Source organism: Pseudophryne corroboree, chromosome 10 (assembly GCF_028390025.1).
Source record: "Pseudophryne corroboree isolate aPseCor3 chromosome 10, aPseCor3.hap2, whole genome shotgun sequence".
Taxonomy (NCBI): Eukaryota; Metazoa; Chordata; class Amphibia; order Anura; family Myobatrachidae; genus Pseudophryne; species Pseudophryne corroboree.
This window is the reverse complement of record NC_086453.1, coordinates 364,355,196-364,368,833: the sequence shown is the minus strand read 5'-3', so window position 1 is coordinate 364,368,833 and position 13,638 is coordinate 364,355,196.

Sequence of the window (13,638 nt, the reverse complement as noted above, 5' to 3'; positions counted from 1 at the left end):
TGTAGGTATTCTTTGCCGTGAAATAGCGCCACATGCATGTTTTTAAAGTCCTATTGAAGCGCTCTATAACAGCCGCTTTCACATCGTTATTGGTCGTGAAATGCTTTATACCGTATTTTTTTAACACCTTTTTTAGGTTTCTGTTTAGAAACTCTTTACCATTATCGGTTTGTAGCTTCATCGGCACAGCACCCCGCTGGAATATTTTTTCAAAAGCATTAGCGACTGTTGCGGCGTTCTTAGCGGTCAGACTTTCAGCCCACACCCTCTTACTGAATATATCGATGACTGTTAATATGTATTTAACACCATCATTGTATTTTGACAGATCTATCAGCGAAACCAAATCGCATTGCCACTGTTGGTTTACACCCGATACACAAATCATGTTCCTTTTATAGTTTTTTCTTGCCGGTTTGTGCAACGTGTATGCATCTTGTTCTTGTAACCACTTTCTTACGTCGGATCTTTTAAATTTATTTTTAACCGACCCATTATATTTATCAATGCCGCTAAAACTACCTGGTTTTAACACTGTGTAATATGCATCTTTCATCCACTTGATTTGACGCACTGCATTGCGTGACATTCTGTGACTGGTGTTACGTGACACTCTTTTCAAAGCAATTATCTTTTAATATAGTTTAATATCGAGCTCTATAAATGTTATATTACATTTTATATAAAAGTGATATCAAACACTATAATTTAATATTAAAGGGGGCATTTCCCAGGAGAAAGGGGTGGGGCAACTGTCAGTTTGACAGAAAGGTGGTCTTTCTCTACTGATGCAATATCTTTTAAATTAGCACAATTCCCAATCCCTAGACCTAATACAATGTTTGCTATGGTCACACCAACAATTAATACTGATTTATCTGACTATGGCCCTCATTCCAAGTTGTTCGCTCGCTATCTGCTTTTAGCAGCATTGCGCATGCTAGGCCTCCGCCCTCTGGGAGTGTATCTTTGCTTAGCAGAATTGCGAACGAAAGATTAGTAGAATTGCGAATAGAAAATTCTTAGCAGTTTCTGAGTAGCTCGAGACTTACTCCTACACTGCGATCAGCTCAGCCCGTTTTGTTCCTGGTTTGACGTCACAAACACGCCCTGCATTTGGACAGCCACTCCCCCGTTTCTCCAGACACTCCCGCGTTTTTACCTGGCATGCCTGCCTTTTTCCGCACACTCCCAAAAAACGGTCAGTTTCCGCCCAGAAACACCCACTTCCTGTCAATCACACTACGATCACTTCAAAGATGAAAATTCTTTGTTTGGACGTGAGTAACTCTACTAAGTTTTGTGCTAAATTACTTAGCGCATGCGCACTGCGTACCATGCGCATGCGCATTTTCACCTTAATCGCTCCGTTGCGAAAATCGGCAATGAGCAAACAACTCGGAATGACCCCCTATATGATAATTCATCAAGTTCACAGTGCAATACCAATATTACAGTCTTTCGGTGTACCCCTTCTCCCTGTGAAGAACACTTTGGAATAATTATAAAGCCTGGTCATGTTTCTATTAAATAAGGCTTGTTTTCCTCTGAAACAGTTCCCAGTTATGAGGATCCAGAGAGTTAAACAACACTAACTAGTTTTTGTTAATCTCTTTTTACTTGTATAAATCCACAGGTACTGAAAGGGTTAATGCATTCTATCATTGATAGCAGATGTAGCAATATAACCCTGCTCTATCTCTGCCTGTTCACTGAGAGAGTAGAAAAGGGAGAAGTAAAGTAGCAGTCTCCTGACTAACACCTGGTAAGTGCTGCTCCTCACAGGAGTATTTGAAGATGAATGGTTATTTAAGAGATCAGTGCCTATTATCAGTAACTTTATGTATCTGACTAACTCTTGAGGTAAATAAGCACATGGAATAAGAAGCTGGGGTAAATGAAAGATCTGAATCACATCAGCAGATATAGAACAACTTTTTATCAAAATAATTGATTTTGACATTTACCACACCCTGGCACACACCCTTTTATACCCTTTTGATATGCACTTAATATAAAGTTTCTAAATCTTTATATCAAGTTTATAGCAAAAGATAATTGTTTGGAATAGAATGTTGCACAATGCCACATGTCAAAACAATTCAATGGAAGAAGCATATTATGCTGTATAAAAACCAGATAGTTTTTGTGGTTTTGATAAATATTATGAATCGGTTAAATATAAATGTAAAATATCCGACGTAAGAAAATGGTTACAAGAGCAAGACGCATACACATTGCACAAGCCGGCAATAAAAAAAACTATAAAAAGAACATGATTTGCCTATCGGGTATAAATCACCAGTGTCAATGCAATTTGGTTTCACTCATAGATCTGTCAAAGTACAATGATGGTATTAATTATATATTACCCATCATCAATTTATTCAGTAAGAGGGCCTGGGATGAAAGTGTGACCACTAAGAACACCATAACAGTCACTAATACTTATGAAAAATATTCCAGTGGTGGGGGGGGGGGTGCCAAAGAAGCTACAAACTGAAAATGGTAAAGAGTTTCTAAAGAGATTCCTAAAAAAGGTATTAGAAAAATACGGTATAAAGTATTTCACAACCAATAACGATGTAAAAGTAGCTGTTGTAGAGTTTTTCAACAGTACTTTAAAAACATGAATGTGGCACTATATCACGGTGAATAATACCTACAGATAAATAGACATTTTACAAGGCTTCATAAGCAGCAAAAATAACACTTACCATTCAAACGATTAAGTGCGCTCCAAGCGATGTGAATTACTCTGATGCTTTGAGAGTCTTTAAGACAACGTACAGTGATTACTTTAGAAGTAAGAAAACACCTGTTTGGTTAAGAATTGATGACCACGTCCGTATTCCAAATATGAGGACATATTTCAGAAAGACTATAAACAGAGCTTTTCTGAGGAAATATTTGTAATATGCGGTGTGAGCATGAAAAGTCTTAAGCCTCTATACACGTTGGCTGATCCCTATGGTTAGACTATTACATGCAGTTTTTACCCCGAAGAGCTTCAAAGCATACCAAAAAACTATAACAGGATTAACAAAGTGGAAAAGATTTTAAAACAATTAGATGGTCAGAGGTCAGAAATACGAATTAGTCAAGTGGCAAGGATACCCCACAAAATGTAACTGTTGGCTTGCAGCACTGCAGATAACAGACATATAAACAAAGAGGGTGATGGATGATATCGTTCTACATAACACTGCCGAGTAATACCTCAGCTGCTACATTTCCACAAAATAAGATTTCTAACTATACGACAATGTTGGATAAGCTGATAGACTTAAACGGCGAGTGGGAAGACGCTCTAACAGAAATATAATATCCGCACACATGCAGTACGTTGGATGTACAAGATTGTATGAAGCAAATAACAAAATGGGATGCATCTATTGTGAGTGTCATGACCGTGTGGGTGAAAACCGGCTTTTATGATACAATCGACGCACTACTCAAGGTATTCAATGCTGAAATTGCATGAAAAAAGCTGGAGTGTGGGTTAACACTACTCCATCATGCCTTGGAACGAACGGTATGATTCAATAGTAAGCCTTTGTATTAAATCATTGCCAGCGCTTAACTGACAAGAGTACTGGGGTTTCATCCTAAAGAAAAGTTTTAAAACCATGCGCAGACATCAACGGCGGTCAATATACACTGTACATGTACACAGACATTATCGAGCACCAGAGGGTCAATGACAGTTATGTACCACTGCTGCGCACTGATGAAATAAAGGGTCATAAAATTGAGATGGTCACTATACGATACGAGAAGCCCAATTACGTACCCCTGAGCAAAACGCATTTTGACACGATAGCCATAGAGATAAAAATTGACCAGAACTAGAACATTGCATTTAAGTTTGGGAAAGTGAATGTGAAACTATACTTATGACATCAAAAACTGAATTTTATTAAAGACCATGGTCGTCATTAAAAATAATGATGATACTGTTCTCTATGCGCAATATTATAAAGCTCAATCTGGTAACTGATTACCCGGCTTTCACGGCAGTGCATACATGTACGTTTGTGGTTTAGGCGGCATTTTTTGAAGTCTGTTCAGAAGAGCGATGCTGCTTTTCCGAAGAGGCTTGTAGTTAGCAAAACCTCACGAGAAGAACGCCGCATGCAATATCGTGAAAGATGTAATCGTACAAGCTACAATGACCATTGTGAATAAATTGCACAATGCAAATGAAGCAAAGCAAGATGCTTAATTTATATTCGGAAAAGGGTGGCTAAAAGAAAATGGAAGGTTTGACACAACTTCCGCTTTGGTGCATGCACCTTTCAAACAAAAAACAGTGCAGGCGCAACTTAAATAAAAAATGGAAACTGAAGCGGAGGGTTGGTAATATTTTTTAAGAATGTCTTTCGTACAGTACAAATCCATGGAATGTGCAAAAAAATGAGCGTCATCTTTTTGACGTACCCCAGACGCAAACCAGTGTAGAGAAAGGACTATACGTCAAAGTTCAACCTTTAGCAGCATTATCCAAGATTGCACCACTTGAATTCTATGTAGCGGCCAGTGGCGAGCACTACTACGATCTGAACAACACGTTGCTGTACGTGACCTGTAAGATTGTATGGGCCGACAACACCCGGATACCGTAAGGGGCACAGGTTGCCCTTATTAAATACCCCATTTCAACTTTATTCATCCAGGTGGATGTTTCTATGGGTGATAGACAAATAGCACAATCAAATAATTTTTTATGCTTATGGGTCCTACATAGAGACCATTATGAATTATAGCTCAGATGCATTATCCAAAAAATACACAACAGGATTATTTTACAAAGATGTGGCTGGAGAACACAACACCAGGACACTGGATGGACTAAACACAGGATTTATAAAAAGAGCAACAGCAATGGCGCACAGTGGAATTACTGGGCCCTCTAGAATGCGACCTTTTTCATTAACATAAGCTAATCTTCAATGCTGTTGATTTGAAGCTAAAACTCACCAGAAACAAAAAACTCATTCTGCTTAATGTAGGCGGTGGTAGATGCTTTTAAAATTCAGATTGTCTCTGCATCCCTGTTTGTGAAAATAGTTCAGGTCTCACCCGCCATCCGAATTGGACACACTCAGGCCTTGTTAAAAGGCAATGCAAAATACCCGATTGATTGTGTTGGTATGAAAATATACAGCATACCAGCAGGAAGTAGGGCATTTAAGTTAGAAAATCTGTATTTAGGCCAAGTACCAAAAACTGTTATAGCTGCGTTTGTAGATAACAAATGATTTTCAGGAGCCTATGACAGGAACCCTCTTTGTTTTGAACATTAAAACTTAAACTTTGCACCCCTTTACCTGGATGGAACCCCACATTCCGCTAGGCCGTTTCAACTCGACTTTGAACACGGTAATGCGGTTCATGAGTACATGTCACTCATACAGATCATAAATAATCAGAAATACGATTCAGGTATACTAATTGACCATGAAAAGTACCTCGACGGTTACACGCTATTCGCTTTTGATGTTTTTGCCTGAACAGGAATGCGCTGAGCATCTCTTGCTAATCAGAATGGGGAATCTATGTGCTGAATTCCGCTTTGCTGAAGTGCTAGACCAGACAGTCAATGGCCCTCATTCCGAGTTGATCGCTCGCAAGGCAAATTTAGCCGAGTTGCTCAGGCTAAGCCTACGCCTACTGGGAGTGTATCTTAGCTTCTTAAAATTGCGACCGATGTATTCGCAATATTGCGATTACAAACTACTTAGCAGTTTCAGAGTAGCTTCAGACTTACTCGGCATCTGCGATCAGTTCAGTGCTTGTCGTTCCTGGTTTGACGTCATAAACACACCCTGCGTTCGCCCAGACACTCCCCCGTTTCTCCGGCCACTCCTGCGTTTTTTCCGGAAACGGTAGCGTTTTTATCCACACGCCCCGAAAACGCCGTGTTTCCGCCCAGTAACACCCATTTCCTGTCAATCACACTACGATCGCCGGAGCGAGGAAAAAGCCGTGAGTAAAAATACTATCTTCATTGTAAAATTACTTGGCGCAGTCGCAGTGCGATTATTGCGCATGCGTACTAAGCGGAATTTCACTGCGATGCGATGAAAATTACCGAGCGAACGACTCGGAATGAGGGCCAATGTAATAATATACGTATTATTTAATAATATCATTGAAATTAATCAAATGCATGATGTGCTGTACAATTATCTATAAATTAAGTAAATAATTGTAATATTTATTGCATATTTTAACATATTTATTGCATATTTTAACAAACATCATAACGCAACAGCAAGATGAACACATTGCAGATAAACTGTATTATGAACGCAGACCCAAAGACGCGGTTATTTTTTAAAGGGGCCTATTTGTGTGATATGTTACTGACCGGTAAACTGTCATAATACCCCTGCGCATTTGCAATCAATACGCATAGCAGTGGACAGCTGGGGGAGCACTGGTTGCCCACTTATTTTAACAAACAGCGTGAATGTTACTTTTATTATTCTTACAGGCTTGCCCCATACAGTAGGCTTTTCCAAAAGACTATAATACAATTTTTAAACTTGAATTCAAAAAGTATTTATCACCAAAATAATCATTTGCAAAATTTTAACAGCACTGTTTGCAGTCAATATTGAATATACTTTATATTTTTCATGTGTAAAAATTACAAATATACGGATGTACTGGCCCATTTTAGTGTTGACACAAAACGTAATGATTGTTTTGTTTCAAATTTTGTAAGACGTTTTCCAAGAAGCCATTGTTTGCGTCATTATAAAGACATATATATATATACAGGCTTGTATCCAACGTTGTGTTTGAAACATTTTATGTGCAATGCATCATAACTATGATAATTTTCTAATAAACAACGGTTATGATGCATTGTACATAAAATGTTTCAAAAATAACATTGTGTTTATCTCAGGTGATAAACTTATTAAAACAGTAATAGTTGTTTATACAGTATGTATAATAACAATAAATGTTGATACAATCATATGTTTTACTTAAACTTTATATAGTGTATACTTTTACATAGCAAAATCACCATCTATTCATTCAGGTTATTTGCTAAACTTCCGTTTTTAAGCTGTTTTATAAACTGACACAGTGATCTGATTTATTATAGCTTTAATGCTATTAGTAGTCAGACATGGTGTGTGTCCCCACCAGGGACAGATAATCGCTGTCTTGCACTCTATAAGCCCTTAAGTAGCTTATTAAGGAGTGAATTGCACATAGGCAGCAAAACTATGTGTCCTGTGTAATAATATTTTTCTTCAAAATATACACTAATCCACAACTTTGTACATGAATGTTCACTGCATAGAGACTGTGATTTATGTAACAGCAGAGGGACCAGGAATAACTACACTAAGAAAAATTTGGTGATTTGAGTGCAATAATGGAGCGCCAACAAAGAGACAATCCTTTTCTTTACTCTAGTGTTTCCCATTTTTCATTGTTCATGGCAGCACCCCCTGGTTTCAATTGAAATAGCATTTTCCTAGATATACCATTGGTGCATCGATATTACCATTGTTAAAATATTATTATATATTTAACTGGTGCAGAAGATATCCAATTCCCCTTTCCCCATACTTCAGCATTAAGACGTAACTGGGCCCTTTTAATAATGTCAATTAAACCCAATCCATCCCAAAGAAACGCTATTTTATCCAACGCTTCAAACGCTTTAATCACTGCTATTTGTGAGATAGCACTCAACACACTTAAAGGTAATATACTGTTGTCACATGACCATTGAACTACCTTAAAAAGAAGCGAGACCTTATAAAATTACATTGTAATAAAAAATTTGCCAGTGGAAAAATGAAAAGGTTTGTGAAACAGTTGGGAAGATTTATCGGATTGTTGCTTGTATTTACTATTCTGTTAATTACCAGACAATTGTCTAATCGTTGATGAAGTATGCTGAGAAAATATATGTGGTGCCTCAGCATCAGATAGGCTGTTTACATAACAAGCCAAGCAGCGACGACATACGTAAAACAGCCATGCAGTCTAGATATAGAGATCGTAAACATACGACTGAATAATAAGATTTTACTTACCGGTAAATCTATTTCTCATAGTCCGTAGTGGATGCTGGGGACTCCGTAAGGACCATGGGGAATAGACGGCCTCCGAAGGAGACATGGGCACTTTAAGAAAGAATTTAGACTCTGGTGTGCTCTGGCTCCTCCCTCTATGTCCCTCCTCCAGACCTCAGTTAGAGAAACTGTGCCCGGAAGAGCTGACAGTACAAGGAAAGGATTTTGATAATCCAGGGCAAGACTCATACCAGCCACACCAATCACACCGTATAACTTGTGATAACCTTACCCAGTAAACAGTATGAACAACAACAGAGCATCAGTTCAACCCTGATGCAACTATAACATAACCCTTATGTAAGCAATAACTATATACAAGCATTGCAGAAGAAATCCGCACTTGGGACGGGCGCCCAGCATCCACTATGGACTACGAGAAATAGATTTACCGGTAAGTAAAATCTTATTTTCTCTAACGTCCTAGTGGATGCTGGGGACTCCGTAAGGACCATGGGGATTATACCAAAGCTCCCAAACAGGCGGGTGAGTGCAGATGACTCTGCAGCACCGTTTGAGCAAACACAAGGTCCTCCTCAGCCAGGGTATCAAACTTGTAGAACTTTGCAAAAGTGTTTGAACCTGACCAAGTAGCCGCTCGGCAAAGCTGTAATGCCGAGACCCATCGGGCAGCCGCCCAAGAAGAGCCCACCTTCCTTGTGGAATGGGCCTTAACTGATCTAGGCAGCGGCAATCCAGCCGCAGAATGAGCCTGCTGAATCATGTTACAGATCCAGCGAGCAATAGTTTGCTTTGAAGCAGGCGCACCAAGCTTGTTGGAAGCATACAGGATAAACAAAGAGTCTGTTTTCCTGACTCTAGCCATTCTGGCTACATAAACCTTCAGAGCCCTGACCACATCAAGCAACTCGGAATCCTCCAAGTCAGTAGTAGCCACAGCCACCACAATAGGTTGGTTTATATGAAAAGATGAAACCACTTTTGGCAGGAATTGTGGACTGGTCCGCAACTCTGCTCTATCCGCATGGAAAACCAAATAGGGGCTTTTATGTGACAAAGCCGCCAACTCTGACACACGCCTAGCTGAAGCAAAGGCTAGTAGCATGACCACCTTCCACGTGAGATATTTCAATTCCACCGTTTTGAGTGGTTCAAACCAGTGTGATTTCAGGAAACTCAACACCACGTTAAGATCCCTAGGTGCCACTGGAGGCACAAAAGGGGGTTGAATATGCAGCACTCCCTTTACAAACGTCTGAACTTCAGGCAGAGAAGCCAGTTCTTTTTGAAAGAAAATGGATAGGGCCGAAATCTGGACCTTAATGGAACCCAATTTTAGGTCCAAAGTCACCCCCGACTGTAGGAAGTGAATGAAAAGGCCCAGCTGGAATTCCTCCGTAGGGGCATTCCTGGCCTCACACCAAGCAACATATTTTCGCCACATACGGTGATAATGTTGAGCCGTCACGTCCTTCCTAGCCTTTATCAGCATAGGAATGACCTCATCCGGAATGCCTTTTTCTGCTAGGAGGCGGCGTTCAACCGCCATGCCGTCAAACGCAGACGCGGTAAGTCTTGGAACAGACAGGGCCCCTGTTGCAACAAGTCCTGTCTTAGAGGCAGAGGCCACGGGTCCTCTGTGAGCATTTCTTGCAGATCTGGATACCAAGTCCTTCTTGGCCAATCCGGAACAATGAGTATTGTTCTCACTCCTCTTTTTCTTATGATTCTCAGCACCTTGGGTATGAGAGGAAGAGGAGGAAATACATAGACCGACTGGAACACCCATGGCGTCACCAGTGTGTCCACAGCTATCGCCTGAGGGTCTTTTGACCTGGCGCAATACTTCTGTAGCTTTTTGTTGAGGCAGGATGCCATCATGTCCACCTGTGGCAGTTCCCACCGACTTGCAACCTGTGTGAAGACTTCTTGATGAAGTCCCCACTCTCCCGGGTGGAGGTCGTGCCTGCTGAGGAAGTCTGCTTCCCAGTTGTCCACTCCCGGAATGAACACTGCTGACAGTGCACTTACGTGATTCTCCGCCCAGCGAAGAATTCTGGTGGCTTCTACCATAGCCACCCTGCTCCTTGTGCCGCATTGGTGGTTTACATGAGCCACTGCGGTGATGTTGTCTGACTGAATCAGAACCGGTTGGTCGCAAAGTAGGGACTCCGCTTGACGTAGGGCGTTGTATATGGCCCTTAGTTCCAGGATGTTGATGTGAAGGCAAGTCTCCTGACTTGCCCACAGACCTGGAAATGTCTTCCCTGTGTGACTGCCCCCCACCCTCGGAGGCCTGCATCCGTGGTCACCAGGACCCAGTCCTGAATGCTGAATCTGCGACCCTCGAGTAGGTGAGCACTCTGCAGCCCCCACAGGAGAGACACCCTGGCCCTAGGGGATAGGGTGATTAACCGATGCATCTGAAGATGTGATCCGGACCACTTGTCCAGTAGATCCCATTGAAAGGTCCTCGCATGGAACCTGCTGAAGGGAATGGCCTTGTATGATGCCACCATCTTTCCCGGGACTCGCGTGCAGTGATGCACCGACACCTGTTTTGGTTTTAATAGGTTTCTGACCAGTGTCATGAGTTCCTGAGCCTTCTCCATCGGGAGATAAACCCTCTTCTGGTCTGTGTCCAGAATCATGCCCAGGAAAGGCAGACGAGTCGTAGGAATCAACTGCGACTTTGGAATATTTAGAATCCAGCCGTGTTGTTGTAACACTTCCAGAGAGCGTGCTACGCTGATCAGCAACTGCTCACTTGACCTCGCTTTTATGAGGAGATCATCCAAGTATGGGATAATTGTGACCCCTTGCTTCCGCAGGAGTACCATCATTTCCGCCATTACCTTGGTAAATATTCTCGGTGCCGTGGAGAGACCAACGGCAACGGCTGAAATTGGTAATGACAATCCTGTACCACAAATCTGAGGTACGCCTAATGAGGTGGATAAATGGGGACATGAAGGTATGCATCCTTTATGTCCAAAGACACCATAAAATCCCCCCCTTCCAGGCTTGCAATGACCGCTCAGAGTGATTCCATTTTGAACTTGAACCTTTTCAGGTATATGTTCAGGGATTATAAATTCAATATGGGTCTGACCGAACCATCCGGTTTCGGTACTGCAAACATGGTCAAATAATAACCCTTCCCTTGTTGAAGGAGGGGAACCTTGACCACCACCTGTTGAAGATACAATTTGTGAATTGCAGTTAACACTATTTCCCTCTCTAAAGGGGAAGCTGGCAGGGCTGATTTTAGATATCGGTGAGGGGCCTCTCTTCGAATTCCAGCTTGAATCCCTGAGACACAATCTCTATTGCCCAGGGATCCAACTGGGAGTGAACCCACTTGTGGCTGAAATTTCTGAGATGCGCCCCCACCGGGCCTATCTCCGCCTGTGGAGCCCCAGCGTCATGCGGTGGATTTAGTGGAAGCCGGGGAGGACTTCTGCTCCTGGGAACTTGCTGCGTTGTGCAGCTTCCTTCCTCTGCCCCTGCCTCTGGCAAGAAAGGACGCACCTCGGACTTTCTTGCCTTTTTGTGAACGAAAGGACTGCATTTGGTAATACGGTGCTTTCTTAGGTTGTGTGGAAACATATGGCAAAAAATCTGACTTTCCAGCAGTAGCTGTGGAGACCCGGTCCGAGAGACCCTCCCCAAACAATTCCTCACCCTTGTAAGGTAAAACCTCCATGTGCCTTTTTGAGTCGGCATCCCCTGTCCATTGCCGAGTCCACAGGACCCTTCTGGCAGAAATCGACATAGCATTTATTCTAGAGCCCAGTAGACTAATGTTTCTTGGAGCATCTCTCATATATAGGACAGCGTCTTTTATATGCCCCAGGGTCATTAATATAGTATCCTTGTCTAAGGTATCAAGTTCCTCAGATAAGGTATCCGTCCATGCTGCTACAGCACTACACATCCAGGCTGACGCAATTGCCGGCCTTAATAAGGTACCTGAATGTGTATAAATGGACTTCAGGGTACCCTCTTGCTTTCTATCCGCAGCATCTTTTAGGGTGGCCGTATCCTGTGACGGCAGGGCTACCCTCTTGGAAGCGTGTTAAAGCTTTGTCCACCCTAGGGGAGAATTCCCAGCGTAACCTGTCCGTTGGCGGGAAAGGATACGCCATAAGCATCCATTTGGAAATCTGCAGTTTTTTATCTGGAGATTCCCAAGCCTTTTCACATAACTCATTTAGCTCGTGTGAAGGGGGAAGGTCACCACCTGCCTTTTTTCCCCATACGTATGAACCCTCTTGTCAGGGACTGGGGTTTCCTCTGTGATGTGCAACACATCCTTAATTGCTATAATCATATAACGGATGGATTTAGCCAATTTAGGCTGTAACTTTGCATCATCGTAATCGACACTGGAGTCAGAATCCATGTCGATATCTGTGTCAACAATTTGGGATAGTGGGCGCTTCTGAGACCTTGACGGCCTCTGCGACATAGGATCAGGCACGGGCTGAGACCCTGACTGTCCTAAGGCTTCAGTTTTATCCAACCTTTTATGCAAGGAATTAACATTATCATTTAAAACCTTCCACATATCCATCCAATCAGGTGTCGGCGCCATCGGCGGAGACACCACATTCATTTGCTCCCGCTCTGTTTCCACATAGCCTTCCTCATCAAACATGTCGACACAAGCGTACCGACACACCACACACACAGGGAATGCTCTTTTTGAAGACAGTTCCCCCACAAGGCCCTTTGGAGAGACAGAGAGAGTGTATGCCAGCACACACCCCAGCGCTATATAACCCAGGAATAACATAGTAACTTAATGTTAACCCAGTAGCCGCTGTTATAATGATTTTTGCACCTAATTATGTGCCCCCCCCCCTCTCTTTTTACCCTCTTCTACCGTGTATCTGCAGGGGAGAGCCTGGGGAGCTTCCTCTCAGCGGAGCTGTGGAGAAAAAATGGCGATGGTGAGTGCTGAGTAAGAAGCCACGCCCCCTCAGCGGCGGGCTTCTGTCTCGCTTTAATGTACAATATTTTGGTGGGGGCTCATACACATATACAGTGCCCAACTGTAAATGTGCAAAACTTTTGCCAAGAGGTCCTAATTGCTGCCCAGGGCGCCCCCCCCCTGCGCCCTGCACCCTTACAGTGACCGGAGTATGTGGGTGTGTGTGTTGGAGCAATGGTGCACAGCTGCAGTGTTGTGCGCTACCTCAGTGTAGACTGGAGTCTTCTACCGCCGATTTCGAAGTCTTCTTGCTTCTTATGCTCACCCGGCTTCTGTCTTCCGGCTCTGCGAGGGGGACGGCGGCGCGGCTCTGGGATCGGATGACGAGGGTGAGATCCTGTGTACGATCCCTCTGGAGCTAATGGTATCCAGTAGCCTAAGAAGCAGGACCTATCTGCAGAGAGTAGGGCTGCTTCTCTCTCCTCAGTCCCACGATGTAGGGAGTCTGTTGCCAGCAGAGCTCCCTGAAAATAAAAAACCTAACAAAATACTTTCTTACAGCAAGCTCAGGACAGCTCACTGAAAAGCACCCAGCTCGTCCGGGCACAGATTCAAACTGAGGTCTGGAGGAGG